Here is a 6,093-nt window from a genome sequence, read left to right as displayed (position 1 = left end):
CCAGCTGTTCTCCACAGAACCAGCAAAGGTGTACTCTCAGTGGCAAGGGAACAATAATAATAAGAGAACAGCACCACCAAGGCTGGAGACGGAGCAATACTGGAAGAGCATATGGGAGAAGGATGCAACCCATAACGGCAATGCTCAGTGGCTAGAGGATCTGAGGGCAGACCACAGCGACCTCCCTGAACAGGGTCCAGTAACCATCACAGTGGCAGATATCCAAGAAAGGGTCTCCAGTATGAAGAGTTGGACAGCACCAGGGCCCGACATGGTTCACGCCTACTGGCTAAAGAAGCTGACTGCACTCCACAAGCGAGGCGGGAGACTGAACTAGAGGCGGTGAAGTGGCGGGAGACTGAACTAGAGGCGCTGAGGTGGCGGGAGACTGCGCTGGGGAGTCTGTGTTGTTATGTAGATGTTCATGTAATGATAAGGTTTTCCAGCAGGGGGCAGTGTATTTAAGAAAGCTCATGAACGCCTCCAGGGGAGCACATAAAAGAAGACTGGTCTGTGGTGTGACATAAGAATGGTGTTAATAAAATGTTTGGAGCAGTAGCTCGCAAGGCATAAGTGGATGCTGTGTTATTTTTAACAAGCGCTACGAAGACAACACAGGGATTATTTAAGTATTCTGATTCTGAAAAACAGAAGCATGTTTGTTATTATTAGACACCAGCTCTTCTTTTAACAGTCTTTTAAATAAGGAGGCCAACTGGTGTTTGCAAGGAATGTTCTTTGCTTTATATTTGATTTTAGCTGATCAATTCTGTGCCTCCTTTGCCACATTGTTCCATTTTATCATGTGCTAAATGTTTCAGTGGACAAAAGTGAGGACAGCAGCAAGGCCACTGGATCACACATAGAATGTTGTTTGCCATTATTTACTGAAATAGTTGGCTTAATGTGTAGATGGGAACACATGCTGCTCCAAAACCTGGAGTAAGAAGAGCCTACTATTTAGCCCAAAACATTAAATAAATAAATAAATAGATCAAGGGCGTAGATTTGGCATGGACGGAAGGGACATGTTCCCACCAATATTCAGCGATTATTGAATTGTCCCCACCAATAATTTGATCTATTCGAGTAAAGAAAATCAAACCCGATAGAAAGAAAAAATGTCTCATTCACCCAGCGGTGCAGAAAGAGTTAAATTACGTTCTCTACTGGAATCCTACCTCATGTGACAAATATGGCCAATGTGATTGGCTGTGCCTTTCAGGGAGCTCTGTTTAGTTTTAGCAGCGGCAAGCCTGCGCTGCGAGGAGGAGAGGAGGATGGCAGCAAAAAGGAAGAACTTGGATATAAGTATTTTTCAAAGAAACCTGTAAGTCACTTAAACCCAAATTAACTCATAAAATGTGTCCATCATAATAACGTTACAGGCTATGCTAGGCTTTGGCCCACATCAGTCTAAAACTGTATGTAACCATGAATAACGTGTTTTGGAAACTAACTGCACAACAGGCAGCACTATTAGTTCTCTCAGTCTCAGAGCAGCATTTCTAATTTTGATTGAAACTGTCAGAGAAAACGGCAGCCTCGAGCAGCCAGGATATTAGTTTACAGAGGCTGATAAAATTATATATCTAACATTAAAATGTTGATGACACAATAATTTCATCCTAATGGTACTGACATATTCTTAGGGTTAATTTTTGAGACAAAATGTCATGAGGTAGGCATGATTTTGCAAATATCCACCTTGTAGTGCAGGTTGCACAAATTGTTTTAAAAATGCACTCACCCTACAAACATTACTGATGAGTCAAGATCTGCACAAAGTGACAGAAACACTGAAGCAGCTGCACATTTTATTCTTATTGTCATGTATGTCCTGTTTGTCAGGTGACAGAAGAACCAACACAAAGCTCAGAGAGCAATGGTGACACAAGATCACAGTTGAAACTGGATGATGACTTGTTGGTTCATGACTGTATTTGAAGCACATGTGTGACTGCATGTATGTGGAGTGTCTCACTGTTATTTATCAGGTGACAGAGGCAGCTCTGCCATGTAGCTCAGACAGAGGTGGAGAGGCAAGGTCACAGGTGACTGACTGATGATTTGGTGCTATAGATTAACTAGTATTTATTATCATGACAACTGTTGGGCTGCTGATGTAAATTGTTTCATTAGTGTATATCTGACAAAGAATCTGAATTGACATGTCTCACTTTTTATATGACACGAATCAATGTGTTATTTTATCAGCTGGCAATATGTCCTAGTGCAGTCAGAGGGGAGGAGCCGGGGCCAAAGGTGAGGCACATCAAGCACAGAATAATAATTTTAATCTGAGGATAAAACACATGTACTGAGGCTGAAAGAAGCTTCAGTGCTCTCAGAAGACTAAAAAGATGGCTAAGATTAACAACGACTCAAATGAGATTAAACAATGCTGCTGTGTGTCCACCAGGAGAGACTGGACAGTATAGATGCAAAACCAATATGCCAGCAGTTTATCTCAGTTAACGAGAGGAGAAGGCATGTGTGTGGCTCCTTCACATAGTGGACATTCAGTTGTTGTGTGGGACACCTGTAGTCCATGTCTGTTGCTGTAACAGTAGTTCATGTTTAGAATAGAAAATCTCAGCTCACTGAGTTGATCGGGGCAATAGTGCCTAAAATGTTGCATAATTTTGCTGAGAGATCTTTTGCTTTGTGGTCATCTTAGATGAGTAGCTTAATGGACAAAAACCACCAGGTCATTCAGTGTTCCCTTAGTGCCAAAATATAACAGATGTTGGTGTGCTATAACTGAAGTAATGATGTTAAGTCCCCAAAGTCATATTCTTTTATTGTCATGACTGTATTTGAAGCCATTTTTATTTTTGTATGATACCTGATTTATATGAAATATGGCTGAAGTAAACTAAACCCTAAAATACTTAGTCATTTGTTTAATAGTAATTTAACATTATATAATTCACATATAACTATGAATTGTGATTTTAAATGGTTTAAAAGCACGTAGAATAGCATATGTAGGCAAGTATATTTCTCCTCTTTTTATTAAGAAGCAAAAACAAAACGGAAAAAAAAAAGAAACAGGGCAGAGTTTGGTGGTTGAATCATCCGTCCCCACCAATGCCAAAACCAAATCTACGCCCTTGAAATAAATAAAAAGAAGCAAAGTTTCCTGGTTGGTGAGGAAAATACACCTACACTTTGAGCCTTAATCCAGCAGGAGACGCCAGAGTGAAGCAAGAGAAAAACAAGAGAAAAATAGAAGCCTGAATGCTGCAGTTTAAGGTACTCTTTTTAATAACATCCAAATGATTATTCACCAGCTGCAAAGGCCAGGGACCCCAAACCCCTGACAACAGCCACATACTAAAAGAAGAGCTCAACAATTTCTTTGCCCTGTCATTTCAATTGATCTGACAATCTGTTATTTATTGTTATTTAAACACAGATAAATATTATTTTGAGAAACAATCATCTGATTTCATGCGTCTGAATACACTTATTTTAAAATAAGCAGGTCAACTAAAGTTCTTGAGATAATAAAAAAGGTTTCATATTAATTGTTTAATATTCTTTTTAAATTAAAAGAGACCTTAAGACTAGATGAATTTCACACTGATCCCCACTTACTTATTATTTGATTTTTTTTTTTAATTTTCAGTGCCCTATCTACAAAGTGACCACACAGAAATGAAGAAAACAGAAAGGCAAACACATCAACAACAAAGAAAAGAGAAGACAGAAACACAAAATCGCAATTTAAGGGGAAAAAAATCAAAGAGAAATAAATGATAAAGAAATTACATCAATCAAGCAAGACATGTAAATGACTAGATAGTGGCACAAACAAAAAAAATAGTCACAAAAAATACAGAGACATGAATGGAGCAGGCAGCATACAAATGTTGGTGATTACCTCATAAAGGTGAAAGAGTCCAACAGCAAGTATTAAAAAGTGATCAGATTTAAATATTAAAGCTTTTTTCACAGCACAGATCCTAAAATTCCAAAGCAGAAAAATCACAAATGTAGATAATTTATTGGACTTAGTTACTGAAGCTGCTACAGGGACTCCCAAGCTTTTATTTCTTTTATTGGAGATCACGAGTCAACATGTTTGTTCAGAAAAAAGGTCTAGAACAATGACTTCTCACAAGAACACGACCATATTCACTGTAAAAAACTTTGACATTAATGATGTACTAAGGATTTTCTTGTATAACAGTAAAAGGTTTTGCTTTTACAATTGTATATATGTGTGTTAAAGAAATATATGAATATAGAGTGCATGCATCAACCGACATTACATTTCTACACGGTTAGGAATATATCACCACCTGTTGCTTTGGCATGTTCCTGGCAGCATTTAGACAGGATTAAAAAAAAAGAAAAAAGAAAACGGAAAATCTCTGTTTTCAAAAATACCCGTGTACATGTGGACCTAGCCTTAGACTCAAACTGGCTTTTTACATCAATGCCACAAAATGGCAGTTACCTGCAAACATTAAGGGCAGCACCATGCAGGAACAGGAGAACCTGTTATATATTATATTTGTCCAAATCCATCCCATACAAAAGAAAACAAATATAAAGTCACTAAATAATCTCTTACACATTTAACAACTTTAATGTAACTATAAGTTGAATGTTGGACAGTCATTTATAAGAAAAAGACTTAAATATAAAATACAATAATAATCATGTGGAATTAGTTTGTGGAGTTTTATGATTTTTAAATTACTTTAAATTGCTGTTCAAGGCAATTTCAGCACGGTGCTGTAAAAGATGTTGACAGTCAGTCACTTCTGCTGCTGTTACAGATCTCACTGTGGATCCGTACTACTATTTCTTCCTTTCGTTGTTCTTTGGAAAGTTTTGGTATGCTTGAGTTTTTAATCATTTGTGCAGCAACATCAAAACATTCTATCCATTTATGCTCATTTCCACCCTCTTTACCTTTTCCTCCTCCATTTCCATTTCCTCCTCCGTTCTCATTTCCACCTACGTTTCCTACTCCATTCCCATTTTCTTGTCCACCCCCTTGATTTCCTTCTTGTCCCCCATTCCCATTCTCACCTCCATTCCTATGTCTGTTTCCATTTCGTCCTCCATTTCCATTTCCTCCTCCGTTCTCATTTCCACCTACGTTTCCCACTCCATTCCCATTTTCTTGTCCACCCCCTTGATTTCCTTCTTGTCCCCCATTCCCATTCTCACCTCCATTCCTATGTCTGTTTCCATTTCCTCCTCCGTTCTCATTTCCACCTACGTTTCCTACTCCATTCCCATTTTCTTGTCCACCCCCTTGATTTCCTTCTTGTCCCCCATTCCCATTCTCACCTCCATTCCTATGTCTGTTTCCATTTCCTCCTCCGTTCTCATTTCCACCTACGTTTCCTACTCCATTCCCATTTTCTTGTCCACCCCCTTGATTTCCTTCTTGTCCCCCATTCCCATTCTCACCTCCATTCCTATGTCTGTTTCCATTTCCTCCTCCATTTCCATTTCCTCCTTTGTTCTCATTTCCACCTCCATTCCTATTGTCATTTCCATTTATTTTTTCAGAGATCATTTTAAGTAACTCATCTTTCGCTGCTTTTCTCAAAGTGTCTTTCAGTACATCTTCCCCTTCTTCCAGGATCACGCTGTCATAGACTTGTCTTTTGCTGTAATAGCATCTCCGGTCAAATAGTGACATCAGGGCTGCCAGAAAAATCATAGCCAAGAGCACAGAGAAGCCTATACGCTGAAAAAGAAACATAAAAAAATCTGCTGATTACAGGCTGCTCGATTAAAATAAGAATCCAGCAAACATTTTGACTTTCCATAATCATTGGCTGGGACATGTGTAAAAATCCAGTCTTTAAGTCTGACATCATTAGCTATTTCTGGATCCAAACTCTGCTTCAGGTCCCAAGTCAAACAAACACTGAGGTTTACGAACTGATTAAATTCTTTCATCTTTAATAAAATGATCAGTGTGGCTGCTCTACCAGGTGTAACAATTAAGCTTAACATCCAGGCATCCATGAAAACAGAATTTATGAAATTTAACGGAGTTAGAAGCCAGCAGGAAGTCAGTTTGCTAGCTTCTGAAACTGGTGGAACAACCTTCCCATA

The sequence above is a fragment of the Rhamphochromis longiceps genome, linkage group LG20, assembly GCF_057381845.1.
Source record: "Rhamphochromis longiceps isolate RC_006_pf linkage group LG20, R_longiceps_female_GT1.1, whole genome shotgun sequence".
Taxonomy (NCBI): Eukaryota; Metazoa; Chordata; class Actinopteri; order Cichliformes; family Cichlidae; genus Rhamphochromis; species Rhamphochromis longiceps.
Note: the sequence above shows the minus strand (reverse complement) of the source record.